General features: G+C 39.8%; 1 protein-coding gene across 2 annotated transcripts in view; it reads left to right on the forward strand.

Moving 5' to 3' along the window:
- The first annotated feature begins 1,263 nt into the window (after positions 1 to 1,263).
- sema6a (sema domain, transmembrane domain (TM), and cytoplasmic domain, (semaphorin) 6A) overlaps positions 1,264 to 15,086 on the forward strand; it is a 144,582-nt gene continuing 130,759 nt past the window's right edge. For both annotated transcript variants that reach the window (XM_028033525.1, XM_028033526.1), the window contains exon 1: positions 1,264 to 1,849. The gene's annotated coding sequence lies outside the window, so the exon portion shown is untranslated. The remainder of the gene's footprint in view (positions 1,850 to 15,086) is intronic.

Here is a 15,086-nt window from a genome sequence, read left to right on the forward strand (position 1 = left end):
GGAAGCCAGAGTACCAGTAGAGAACCCAGCCATGCACAGGGAGAACATGCAAACTCCATCCTGAAATGTCAGAGATCCAAACACATACATTCTAAATTTATAATTTTATGTATAGATAAATATTATTTTCAGTATTTTCAAGTAACCACCACCATGTCCATTTGGTTGCTAAATCCCTTTGTGGAATGTGAAGGAATTCGGGAAAAGAACAGCGACTGGATGTGTAACTCAGCAAAATAAGGTAATTTTTGGGTTTTTATTCATTTTATTATACCTAGAAGTGACAGGATTATTATGTTGTTGGCTGTGTTTTTTTCCCCAGAGTATTTTAAAAAATAGTTATTTGTCAGTCAGATGCTTATCTGCATCTCATTAAATGGGATTTGGCGCCCCCCTCTGGCGTGGACAGCATATGCAGTGTATGAAAGTGAACCAGTCCTGAGGCGTTGCTAAAGCTACACACACCCATGAAAAGTTAATTCATTTTAGTAACTCATTTCACTAAATGAGACACATTAAATACATTAATTACAAACTGGCTGATATTTCAAGCCTTTATTTTTGTTAATTACATATGATGAGTTTTTTTGCCCACAGCTAATGAAAACAATTTAAAGCTTACGACTACAGACCAATAATAATATTTAAAAAATCATCACAGAACTGAGGGCTTAATAAAATGTATTTTTGGTACCTGCTTAAAGGTGATTTAAAAAAGGTACTTTTAATCTCACAAGCAAGCCTCATCCGATCTGATATTCTACTTTATTGAATATTCAATAAACTGGAATATATAGGTGAAAGAAAAAAAATCTTTAATTGATCTGATGTAAGATGCTAATCTCAAGCAGTATTGTTTCCATTGACTGTCAACGGAAAATCGTCATAATTAACATAAATAAAGTCTAAAAAACATCAATTTGCAATTTGTGTATAAATAATCTGTGTAATGTGTTTCACTGAAATAAATGAACTTTTCAATAGTAATAACATTTTTAGACTATGACTGTGAACTTCGCGGTCTTGAGAGTTTGTGTGATGACACGAACTTTAAGGTGACTCCAGGGTTGATGTGTAACCGGGAAGCACGTGCTTTAGTGCGTGCGCTAATTAGCGCGTGCCAGCCCCAGACCAGGAGGGTCCATCAGGGAAGAAGAGCTATGGTCCAGATCGCATCCGTAGCAAAGTAGTGTGCTGCAAGTAATAAGACGGAGGATCTAAACCTGCGATGAAACAAGAAGATTCCCAATAACCCTGTAATATTTCTCTGCTTTCTGGCTCCATCGAGATTTTCCCCCTGTCCCCGGTGCGCATTTTTCCTGAAAGGCTGCTGCGTAAAAATAGAAGTACAGTTGTCCATAACTGGCCCCCATTGACACAATAGCTCCCATTCCTCAGACGTGGCTCCTCCCTGTATGTGTGAGAGCCTGTGGGCGTGTGTGTATGTGTGTGTGCTTGTGCAGCGGGTGGGTGACAGCTGGGCTCGCTGCGCTCCGCTCCAGTCTAAGCTTCTCCAAATAGGATGACCGTGGGCTTTTGTGGAAGAGGACTGCGTACGTCTCCGTAGCTCGTTCTGGGACACCCTGTCGGTTCGGTCCGTCCGGTCTCACCTGAGGAGAACCTAAGAACTAGAACATCGCTTATCTGTTTAGTGTGGATTTCTGATGGATATTCCGATTTGAAGAGGTCCGATTTGAGCGCGGCATGTAACAAAAAGAAGCGCAAGAGAAAAGTAACGCTCGTATTGTTATTCTGAAGCGAGCTCCCCCATCTGAACTGCTTGAAAGGACAGATCTAATGGATTATTAAAATAAAAACCAGAGCTGGCATACCCATTCATGAGCTGAAGGTAAGATTTTCCGTTATTTATGTCAAACTTTATGCGCTAAAAGCTGCCTCCTCCTGTCTGTTTCCACCAGTCTGTACAGCCGGGAGACAAGTGCACAAGCTCCACTGGACTTACTCTATTAACCCGATGCGTAAAAAAATAAAAAAAAAAACTTTTTTCAAAACAGCGCGAGCACAAGTCTGTATTGTTTTTGAATTTTTATAAGGATTAGTACAGTTTTTACAAGATAAAATAAAAGAGGAGACTTTCGTGCGTAACCCCTTACTGTGGTGTTTATTCATATGAAATAAAGGAGGTCTGTAGTCTCTAAGGTTCTGTTGAGGATCTCATAGAAGCAAAACAGAAGAAAAGCGATGTGTGAAGCATCAGCAGGTACATGAAGGGAGAACTTTTATGACCTCACAGACAGTTTTCCTATTTGTAAGAAATTAGTTTTAAATTTTAAATCAACTTTTTTTTCTGGAACTTACAGCTAAAATTTTGTAAGTTTAATTGGCTACATGCTCAGTTTAAAAGATGGTTAAATGCACATTTATTTTCACATGACTGAAATTAGATTGAATTAAAATTGTTATCAGTGGGAATTCTAATGATGCAACTAATGTTGACAGTTTTTTTCAATCAAAGTGATGTCGATATTGATTGATTTTCCATTCAGATCAGGATGTTGGCTTACAGTTTCACATGTATACACACACAGTCCAACACACACACACGCACCCCCCCACACCCACGCACACCCACACTGGTTTGGGTGTGTTCAAGGATTTCTAGCTACCAGGCGGTGGAGTGGTCACAATTACCCTTGTCCAAAAGGATCAATCATATGTTTGCAATTCTAACCCGGAGCCAAATGTGTTTGCCATTAAACAAAGTGCTTCAGTAGCACATTAGAATAAAAACAGGACCAAAACAGTATTATAGCATCAAACTGATTTTTTATTTTAACAAGCATGACTGCCAACACCCTGTTACTCCATTGTTGCCCCTTCTCTTCTCTTCTTCTCTCCTCTCCCGTCCTCCGCTCTCCTTGTCCAGTGTTAAAGATTCCCCCCTGAGACACTGGGAAGAGCTGGGAGACCAGAAGGGGAAGGCTTGAAAACTCCAAATGTAGGTTACAGATTATGAAGTTTGCAAAAGATGGGGGGGGGAAGCTGGAGACTGAAACGAACACAGCCGAAAATGCCTCCCGTCAGCTGATTTTTAGCAGCAGCACATGGTGTTTTGGAAATGTAATTCTGGTATCAGCTCAGAAAAAAATGATTTTCTTCCCAGAGAAACTGAAAGAAAAACATTTTACTCATTTCAGTTTTTTCTCTCCGAACAGAAGAAGCATTTGGCTTATCTTCTTGTAAAATGAGAGATAATGTGCATTTGCAGCCTGTGGGCCAACTCTGCGCTTATAAACTGGATTTCAGTCACACTGCTGGATTGAATTGAACTCAATCTGGCTATATTGATTGGTTTGGATATATTTTTTTCCCGTATAACTGAATTATATTGGTTTGACTTGTAAAGTGCCATAAGAAGACTCTGGATTGAACTGACTCTGACCTGGCAATACGTATGTCTGCCTTAGCGAGAAAAAGTGCAAGTAGGTCAGATTATCTCATTTGTCCCTAGGATTCTTGCTTCAAAGTAGATTTTTTTAACATGTTCAAAAATCTGAGCCAAGGTAAAAGAAATTCTAACAAAATCGAATAAAACAGCCATATATCAACTCGTCTGATTTTTGAATACTCGAAATAGAAAAATTATTAGATGCATTGAGAGATTATGGCACCTGGAAATGTCTTATTTTCTACTTGATTGGTCCTGAATGGTGGCAGCCAGGTTGGAAAGTCCAAAATCTGATACTTACAAGTCATGTAGACAAAAGCAATCATCAGTGCTGAAATTGTTATAGAGTGAAGATGTGTTTTCAGTATCAGTATTCAGAGGAAGCAGAAAAGCTGTAAGAAAGCATTTAAAAGGAAATTGCGTTTGTTATGGGGACGTCTACAAAGAAGGGCTAGACGTCAGCTTGTCTTGGTTCAGTTTTTCTCTACTTTTGTACCTTGGACATTTTCTCTAATTGGAAAAAAAAACATTGTGCAAACCGTGCAAGGGACAGACTCGAAAATGCTTAATATCTGCCCACAGCCTGCACTGCTCCTCCTACAACATCCGCCTGAAGGCAGTCAGATGCTCTGGATCCAGTTTTTCTTATGATCTTCCACAGTCTGGAAATCCCAAACAGTTCCTTTCATTATGGCTGCTCACCACCACAAACCCAGAAGGCTAATCCCGCCTTTAACACTTTTTATATAAACACTCTGTCATGCAGAGGTGCTGATACATGAATTACAGCATGATTACCTTTTGTGACAATGGGCCGCCTGTTGTCCTCGCGGAGAAGCAGAACACAGCAGAGCGACCCGGGCTGATGCTTGTGTTTGGAGCAATGCTCCGTGGAGCGTTTGATCCGCCGATCCCCTAACAATAGCAGTGGGGATGGCTTTGTGTGTGACTGATGTGAATTTGTCACAGTGTTTGTGTGTGTGTGTGAGTGTTAGAGAGAGAGAGAGGCCGAGGGAGTTCGTCTCTACCTTTGCCAGTTAAGGACACATGCGGATACTGAATACGGAGGTACTGAATATTTGATAAATGGCTTTGCTCCTGTTCAAATGAATTGGCCGTCTATTATAAACACGAAGAGCAGCCAACTGCTGTTAACTACTGCTCCTTGTTCAGCCAGTGTCAATACCCAGTATTCAGCAGAGTGTGTATTTATGCATATTTTATAAAAGCCATGTTTTATTGATGCGCATCCTTGGTGTGTGGGCTCCTTTTTTTTTATAACAATTAGAGTACAAGGAAACATCGGACCCATTTTCCTCCACTGGTTGTGATTTATTGATGCTTAACCTATTTTCCAGCTTCCACATTTCTCTAAATTGCTGCCACTTAAATTACCCGCTTTAATGGCGAGTGACAAGCCCCCTCTACAGCTGGGGAAATTTGGCACACTTTGATTTTAGAAATACAGGTCGGAGTAATAAAAACACGTTGATGGACTGGTCTTTTACATGCGTGACATGGCTCATTTGCTAATTTTAGCTGTGTCCAAATTGACTTTATTCTGCTGTAATTCATAAGACTAAAAGAGGACGATTTCCTAACCTGCATTACACTAGTCCCCTTCCAGATAAACATTTTTCTACTTAACCTCCTCTGCTCCATCTCTTTCATTTAGGTTTGCTATGATTTTCCCCAACCCTCTGAAGTCAAACTCATTATTTGATAAATGGCTTTCATTTTTGCTAAGGAAAACATGCTGAGGATATTAGCAGAATGAAAAGAAGTAGTCTGATGTGTATTTGGGTTTTCTTCAGAACTAGAGGTTTATTTACTCACATCCTCATGCTTTCAAGTTGAGCCAGAACATTTTGGCTTTGCTTGTTTGTAGCTATTTGTAACTATAGATCAGCCATAAAATTGTAATTTTTACTACTGGAAATGAACAACAGAGAACATCTGGGGGACACCCTTAGGTCTTTGCTGCAGGAACCTTGAAAATTTCACCATACTTTGTGTACAAAGACCTACTGATGCAGAATGTTTTTAGGGTCAGCTGCACCATATGGTTCAATGGAAATAGAGGCATTAAAGGCAAATAGATGAGCTCAGTGTGATTGATTTTTCACTAAGAAATGATGCAATTTTTGCCTCTGTGTGGTGATAATTTGACACCTGAGTGGACCTAAAATATATATTAAAAAATGCAGTTTAGTGACTAAGACACTATACACTTTAAATGATTAAACACTGTTTGTATGAATTGGACTTGAATCAGAGTGACAAAGTTGTGAGAAAACCTTATAGATATAGTTAATGATTTTTGAACAGAGGTTCTTCTACGACTTTATAAACAGCTAACATTTTACTTGACAAAAGACCAAAATGGATTTCATTCAGTCTTAAAGAGCTTTAATTAAAAAAAAATTAACATCTATAATTTATTTATTTACGAACTATTAAACAGTCATTAGATTTCTATTATGTGTGTATTTCCAAAGAAATTGATGATTATTTACACAGGAAATGAGGGTAAAAGGTGCTGTGCTGCCTCAAATGACCTTAAAGTGTGGATTGAGAACACTGAACATGTTTCCAGGCAGAGTAGATATTTAATTCACAATAATACTAATAAAAAAATCTATAAAATAGTGCTTTCTTTTACATGCATTATGTACTTTTTTATAAACCAGTCACTCTGACTGGAAACAGTGGATGCAGGTCAGAAATTGCCTCTGACCTCAATTTCCTGTATAAATAATATTCAGTCTGAAAATAACCAGCAAATTCAAATGTGAAGACAGCTTAAGGGTTCACAAAACAGCATCATCCTAAACTTCTATGATATTTTGTAGATTGGAAATATTTTAAGTCTGGCTCCTCCCAGATTAGCTGCATGCCAACCCATCTGAATTTACACAAAATGAAGATTCTATGAGAATTATCCACTCAATTCAACATATTAACTGGTTCTAATATTTTCACAGAAACTCACTTAAAAATAATCTTGAATTATCCTTAGTTTATCCTGTTAATGTGCACAGTGAGGTTCTGTTGTGGTAGGAAGGACAGAAGGCGGGCTAAGTGCAACTGGAAAGTGTCAGATTACCATCTTTGGTGAACAGTAGTGGTCTTATGAGGGATATGGCACCCTGCCCAGGGCGCCATGGCATGAGGGTTAGGAGTGGGGTTACATTGAGCACTTAAAACTATATACTTTATTTCTTATTCGGATGACTAGTTGATTGCAATAATTGGTGGCTTATTGCAATGAAGTTTGCATCTGATTTTGGAGTCAAATTAAAAGGCTATTTTACTGTTTCTATTGGGAATCTGGCCTGTTTTCACGCGCCTGAACCACATGAGTTTCTAATTGTTGCTGTAGAGCTCATAATGTAACAACAGACTGGTGTGCCTTCTGTAAGTTACAGTCCAGTATGCTCTCTATCCACTCTATGGCTCATTGAGAATGTAATCACTGTCGTATCTCGGGCTTTGGCGTCTGGCTCCAGTTCGTTCTGCCCTTCACTCATAAACACAAACACAACCACCCGCATGGATGCCATGGTTTCCAAGTTTTATCATGTTGTTCTAACTGACTACTTTCTCACCACTTAGCCTTAGCCCTTCTGAGTCCATGAGTGACTGTTGAATTAACCATTCATGTGTTCAATGGCCTTCATATTCTCCACATTTGCATAATTGATTGAGCGTGTTTTTTACTCTGCCAAAGAAAAAAAAAAAAACAGGCAACTGGGTGTCTGCTGTTGGCTGTGGGTCCTTGGCAGGGCTTTGTTGTTGGAAATTAAGTGAATTAGAAAGCGATCACCAGCCCACCACCTCTTCTGATGTTGGGAAAGACAGCTGAGAAGCCTGCATGTTGGATAGGACAACACAGCAAAATCAGATTATACCTCATGGATTTTTCCTATTTCAAACGCTTAAGCATATCCAACAATAACATGCTGTAATACCTTTGTCACAGATGATGGGTTTTTTTCGTTTGTCATTACCCAAATGGAAATGAAAGCAAATGCATTTGCTGGGATAATCCGAAAGCAGCAGGCTTTTTTTTTTTTTTTTAAACGGGAACGCCTGAAAGTCTAGCCTTAAAAAGAGGCTAGCCATGTACCGCACAGACCAGATAATGTAAAACACGGTATGCAGTGTTAAAATATGATGTCCTATTTCCTGTCCTTTAAACATGCTTGCTTTGCCTTTAAACACGAGGTGTGAGTCACAAGGACAACCAAGCTGTGTGCATGGACTCATTAGGCCACATCCGCCGCCGTGGCTGCGGTCATGACTGTGGTTAGTTTGTTTATCCGGAGCCAATAAGGAAAATTATGTCATGCAGATCGGTGTCCTGATTTGGTTCTCCACCCCTAACACTACTGATAGCTTGTGTCCATGTTTAAGTCAGGCATCTGTGACAAACAGACGAAAGGTGGCTAATGATGGAGGCGGTGGAGGTGTGGATTTGGGTGTGCATGCTTGCTGTGAATGTTTGTGTGGCGTTGTTTGAGTGCATCTGTCCCTCCTCCCCAGGCCCAAGCGATTGGCACTGCATCTCTCATCTATTAATCATAGAGAGCGCTTGCTCTCTCACTCGGTTGCCATAGTTTCAGGACCTGAGACAGTGTTGGGGTGCCTATAGAGAGGAAAAGTGAGGGAAAGAGAAGGAAAGGAAAGGAACAGAGAGGAAAGGAAATGAAGTGGAGAGATGTAAGTTTAGAGAAGAGCTAAATCGTGCAAAAAGTGTTGGAAAAGGGAGAAGAGTCTAAAGCGCAGCTGAGGAGGCAAAAAAGGGGGGGATGTGACTGACAGAGCAATGGCAGGCTAACACACCGAGCAGGTCTTCACACTGTGGATGTGAGTGCTTCAAGAACCAAAATGGATTCCATTTTTATCTCGGCAGTAAATCCTCTATCTCCCCCTGCGAGTGCATCTCTTCAATTTCACTCACTCTCTCCCCCCTCTTACACACACAGGCATACACAAACTATTTCCATCTCTGTGCTCTCTGCCTCCTAAAGACACCAGAAGAATATTTTCACAGTAGGCATCATCTTGTGAACAGCACGCTCGTGGGGCTGGTGCATCTTGGTTTGACACAGTACATTGAACTGCTGTTATTTTATCTTACTTTACAATGGAAATTCTTTCCACTGAGCTGAGATGGAAGGCGGGCCTGGGTCTCCACTTTTATGCTCGTTTGGATGCTTTGATGTTAAATCATGCTGAAGTGTGTTTATTATTGTGTTATTTGGTTGTGGATTATATGAATCAACCACTATGAAAATTTTCAAGGCAGAGATTACCTCTTGCTATCAAGTTTTCACCACTGTCGTAATATTTTTTCTTCTTCTTCTTCTTTTTTATCAAGATGTGTTCTTCTTTCTCTACATTCAGATTTTATCTGTACAGATGAGATTAGGGTGAGAACCAGACATCCAGGTCATGAGATGGGATGATATGATACGTGGTACTGGATTCATGGAAAAAAAAACAAGATCTGAGCGATACTTTGCTTAAATAAACATGTTTTATCTTTATGAAACAAGGTAGCTTCATCTCTTGTTGTTAAGTCGTTCTTAAAAACAGTGCATTTTTGTCACGTTTTGATTTGTTCTTTTATTGTTTTTTGTTTGTTTGTTACTACTTATGTATTGATTGGGTCTATTTTAAAGTGTGATGGTCTGGTTAAACAAATGTTTAAATCTATTTGTTGTTTGTTTGTTTATACCCTTTTTTATAAACAGAGTAGGGTTGGAATTGGATTCTTTATTGTTTCCAAAATGAGAAACAACAAAGGAGATGTTGACTTTTAAATGGTTAGTGGCTAACAGTTAACCAGTAGCACTATTTTCACGTTGCTTGCATCTGGTTTGTCACTGTGTAGTTTTCTGTTTTCTATTGAATTTTCAAGATCATGCAACAAAAACAGATAAAAAGTGATGCTTTCAGTAGAAAACTGTTGAGAAAGACAAAACCTCCATTTCCTGTTTTCACAAATAGAGTAAATATTTCAAGAAAATGTATTTAAAAATGTTCAGGTTTAAGCATTTCAAGTATTTTGGATTTTGAACTAGTGATAATCAAAAGCAATCTCAGAAAAAACTGTGAAATATCGGTGATATTTAGCACTGGCTGGATGCTACACAACAGACGCTAATTTTAGTGGCTAACGATTAGCCGGTCTAAGTATCCTTAGAGTGCATGTTCTCTGTCATCGTTTAATTTTCCTGCCATGCACTGCTAATGCTACTGCACAAACCATTTAAAAATGGTGGAGTCTTCGTCATTACTTTTGGCACTGAGCGTTGATATTAGCTCATCATCCGACTCAGTCAATATGAAGGGACGAGGAAAGCACAACTTTCTTTATTACTTCAAAATAAGAGCCTCAAACACTGATATAATAGGATGTCACTTTCCTATTAATTGCTCTTTGGCTTTTTTTCTCAGAATATGACCTCATAATCTCATTTGATGTCTAACCTTGCCCTAATGTGCTGCTTGCATTATCGCTTTTTTCTCTCCACATTGTACCCTGCTTTTGAGTGTTTCCACTGCGAGCTTTTTGGAGAGTGGGTGACTGCCAGATCTGCAATCATGGGATTCTCAACTGCATTCAACCACCTTTTACTTGAATGCGTGCACACAAAATGGACATGGACACACATCGGCACATTTAAGTGCACTCAGTTTCATGCAACGGGACATTTTCTTTCAAGTTGGTAAGACTGAAGAGGAATAAAGAAAGCTTGTCATTTGTATTGTGGTTCATGCGGTGGATGCCAGTGGGCAGAAACCTTAGAATATCTGACTGAAGAGAATGCTGTAATTCTCCCCCATCCATGTGTGGACTTTCTGCGGGGGAATTACCATTAGGAGACAGCGGGACAAAGGAAGAAGCAAGAGGTCGCGTTTGCTCTCTGTGCTGATGGTACTGAAGTGCTTTTGAGCCTTTGAAGTGATGGGATTGCAGATGACATCATAGCGCTCACATTCTCAGGTGCAGCAGGTGAATTAATCCAGGTGGAGGATGGGGGTAAAGGTGGATGTGTGTGTGTGTGTGTGTGTGCAAATCCGAAATGCGCTCGGGTATCAGTGGAGGCAGGCATGCATGTGTGGATGAGTGTGTGCATCCGTCATCAAAGCAGAGGAAAGCCAGTGTGTAAGTCGATCTGTATGCTCATAGCGGAGCAGCAGTCGTTCTCTCCCAGAGGCTATGAGCCTCGCTGAATCTGGAAGAAGCAGCTTCTTCTCAGCAGCCCAGCTGCTGGTCTCCTCACGGGGGCCAAACCAGGCCGGACAGATTTAGTTTATCCTGCACATTTCTTAACTTTCTCCACAGCAACACTCCTGGTCAGATTATCTCTCAGAGGAGATACGGTATCGCATGATCTAATATTGCTTACTACATCATGATGTAAACATTTACGAGGCTAAGTGGACAAGCTCTGCTCAAACAACCGTCAATGGATACCCTAGACACGAGGTAATTATTGGAGCAGCCTTCCTCAGCTCATCTGACACACTGATGATGATCATTGTTGTAATTGGTCCTTGGTGAATATTGATTATTTCCAGATGGTTTACAAATCCGTACAAAGACCTGCAAGTATAACCCTTAAATTTAAAAAGAAAAAACTTTCATCTGGATTAGAACAATCAACCAGAGACAGTTCTTGTTTCTTTCAAATAAAATGAAGTTTCACAATTCTAAATCTGTTTTTAATTGTCTCTTTTCAGTGAAAATAGTCTGCTTTGTATTTTATTTTTTGAATCAGACATAATAATAATTCAGATCAGATACTTAGGGAAAAAAGAGTGAAGTAGTCTTTTAAATTAGGGCTGATACAAAATCCAAGTTTCACATCACTACCCAGTAGTGAAGCCAGTCCCTAAACAACAATTGCTACATTTTTTCAGTGCTTATGCCATTCCTGGTGGAATGACGCCCTGGGTAGTGAGCCACATCTCCATAACAAAATTTGCTACAGATCAAAACAACTACCCCTGAGCAGGATTTTGTTGAAAACACATCAAGAGGACAGCATTACCTTTCATTTAAACAGGTTTGAAACAAGAGAAACATGTGAAACAAGACACTGAGACGGGGACTTCTAACTATGGCCAATTGTTTTGAAGAGCACTGATCAAACAAAACTAACAAAGCTTATCTGTCTTTGTAAAGACTCAGCAGATATAAAAAGTAACATTAACATTTTCTATGTATTTTTCTGGGCTAAAGAAGGAAAAGAACTTCCTTTATTAAAATGTTGATAAATGTCCAGTGTTGGAAGAAAAACCTCAAAATTAAAGACCATTCTGCAAAAAATGAGTTTCTGTGTAACTCTACCTGCCACACAGAGAGCTAAAAAGATCAATTCAGACTGATTTAGTCTGATAGGAGCAGTGACGATACCTTCATGTTTCTTTAACTCTTGTTTCAAACTCCAAAACAAGCTTTTAAACCACTTTTTATGTTTTCGTAAATTGAAGAAAATCTTCAACTGCTGTTTTGAGTCAATGTTCAACTATTCGGCTCAGACCAGTCTTAAGTATTAGAAATGTTTAAATGTAATTCATGTAAATAAAATAAAACTTGCTTGTGGCACAGTTAAAAGACCTTTTGTTCTTTTTTTGTGTGTAGCTCCCTACACTTTGCCACCCTGGGTGGTGTGCCATGTTGGCCATATTAAAAACCGGCACTGGTTTCCATTCACAGCGTTTCTCTCCACAAATAGACAAACGCTGGAAACCTCTGAGTTTGTCTCAAGCCTTGTTAAGAAATCCTCTCGGTCACAGTGGTTGGCAGACTACAAGAGCTTCCCTGGAGGGTCCTCCATTTCAAAACCCAATCAGGCAGAACTCCGAACAATATTACCTCTGTGTGTGTGTGTGTACATTTATTACATTGCTAATGAACAAATTGCAGCCATGTGGCATGGTCTGGTGGCGTAAATGGTGAAAAAACAGCACACACATCACACACTCCCCAGTCCCCAGCCACTGCCTTCCCCCCTTCACCATCATGCACACACACACACACACCCCCATGTGCGCACACACTGAAACCACAAGGCTCCCAGTGTTCTTGGCCTGTCTGTCCATCAGCTCATGCAGAGTGCTGGGCTGGGAGTACTTATCACCACTCTGCTGAGTGGAGGCCTCACAAAGGCCCCCCTCACATCACACACACACATCTACACACACACGCATGTGCAAAGAGTACGGCGAGCACCGGGAGGCTGTTGGACGTGCTCAGAGCTGCTGCGGCTGATTAAATGTATGGTGTGACAGCAGCCTGAGCTGACACTGGGAGGAAAGCCTGATAGGTAAACGAGTCGACTCGCAGGCAGACACAGCACTGTGAGGTGATCCGTAACATCCATGGAAATACTAAAAAACAACCATTGTTTGGAGAAATACTTTGTTCTTGGAATGCAGGTTTTACTTAAATAATACTGAACCTTCAACGTGAAGGTTGTGAAATATTTCAGTTCAATGGTGACTGTAGTTAGAATCAAATTTGACCTAACTAATCATTATTTTACCATTGGTATTTTTACCATTTGTTTGGTATTTCTACTCAGAATATTGAAATTTCTGATTTTCAAGTCAGAACATTCAGTGCAGGTGACTTCGAAAGTTGGTGGACTTTTACCATTTCAGAGTTCAGACGCTACATTGCTGCTCCACGTTTAAAGTGTTGTAAAGTTTGCAGGAATAAACTCTTCATTGTCGATGTATTTGAATTTTCCCACTTTTTTCCTTAATCTTTGAAAAATTATTAAACAACCCTTTTGTGTTGTATCAAATTTCAGCCTATAACTTTTTAATGAATATGCAAATATCCATTAAAGAAAGGAAAGGAGTTTTGTTTAGATTTTTTAGGCTTTTTCCTGCTCCGTGGCAGAATGCCACCCTGTGCAGGGAGCCATATTGCCCATATCACAAACCACCATGACCAGGGGCACAAAAAATGACGTCATCTCTATTTGTGAGCATGCACCTTTATTATTACAGTGCATGAAACTGAGTCATTCATTATGTTGGTTTGCATTAATAACAATCAGTAATGACTTACACCATATGGGCAGCATTAGAAAATAGCAACATAATGCATGTTATATATCAGTTGTGCACAGAGCAAGTTTTCTACTTCTTTTGTGAATGTGGAGTCAGTGGGGAGCTGGCATCCAGGTGTGTGGCTCACCCAAGGCCCCATTTATGCAAGAACAGGCACTGCTTGTTGTTAGCACCATGGCAAATTGCAGATCAGACAGATTTTCCGGCTTGCAACTTGAACACAGACTATGCTTCTGGAGTAATATTTTGAGTCAACTAAATATGAATATGATTTTTGTTTTCTTTTGCTTTTGACTGAGATTTTTGTTTTTGTTTATGGATACAGCTTTTAAAAAATGGGAAATAGCTATAAAAGCTGTAAACCAATAAAACAATATTTTTTAAAATTTTATTTTTAATTAAATTAACCACCTAATGCACAGTATGAACAGATCCTGTTATATGAAGTCTAATTCATTCCATATTCTGATCATAAAGTCAGAGTCAACATGCACTGATCACTTAATACCTATTAATGGAACGCTAACTATGTGAGGAATTCCTGCTTATTGTTTTAATTTGACTTTGCACTCTGACCGCAAAACTCTGGATCTTTGTTCAAACGAAACAAACAAGACTCAACTGTCAGTGTGCTTCTTTTAAGCATTCATTCTAGCAGTAATTACTCACATAGAAATGTGGCAGGTAGAAGGAAATGTTTGGAAAGCAGCAACTGACAGAGCCACGCAGTCAGCCTGACAGCCATGCAGATATCCAGGTTAGGGGGAACCGAGAAATGCACAGACTCAAAGAGCTAACTCGGATATTTAAGAAGACAAGCTGAAAGCCAGACAGCCTGTCAAAGGGGGCAGTGGAAATAGCCTGCAGAGTAAGTAAAGGAGGCAGGGAGCGGGGCTTTGAGTCACACAGAGAAAAAAAGAAACTCAAGACATCTCTCTTTCAAAATGAGTTCTTGTGAAAAGAAATAATTTTCAACCTCGCCCCATCCGTTCCTCCTTTAATATGGACAAAAGGTGCTCTGTATGAGTGCAGGTAATCGGGAGAGCAGGTTTGATAGGCAAGAGGACATACAAGCTGTGAGGCAGGAAGACTGAAGTTGTGCTCTGCATGATAATGTATTCATTCATCCCCCACTCTGATAATGTTCACAGCATGCTTGGGTTGATTCATTCATCACAGTCTACTGGGGTCCTTTATTTGTTAAAAAAGCATCTCAGCTTTTTAAAACCGTTAAGGTTTGCTCACTGGATTATTTGCAACGTAAATTCTTGTGTGTGAAGCTGCGTGAGTCCACCTGAGTTTGGACCTCGGTTGTTTGCATCTCTGTGTTAACAAGGGTGTGTTGAGGCTGAATATTCTGCAATGAAGCCAGTGTTATCTCCCTAGTTGCTTAGGATAGTTCCAACACAGTCTGGAAAAATCAGAAATTTGATTTCAGTATATTCCAAGTCTGGAAAGTCTGAAATGAGAAAAACGGTTGGGGAATAGTATTTCCAGATTCCTCTCTTACCCCATCCTTTAAAAATGTTCCTTTTTTCCCCCTTGAATCCTTCTTGCCTCCCTAGGGCTCTATTGTCAC

This window comes from Xiphophorus couchianus, chromosome 12, assembly GCF_001444195.1.
Source record: "Xiphophorus couchianus chromosome 12, X_couchianus-1.0, whole genome shotgun sequence".
Lineage (NCBI taxonomy): Eukaryota > Metazoa > Chordata > Actinopteri > Cyprinodontiformes > Poeciliidae > Xiphophorus > Xiphophorus couchianus.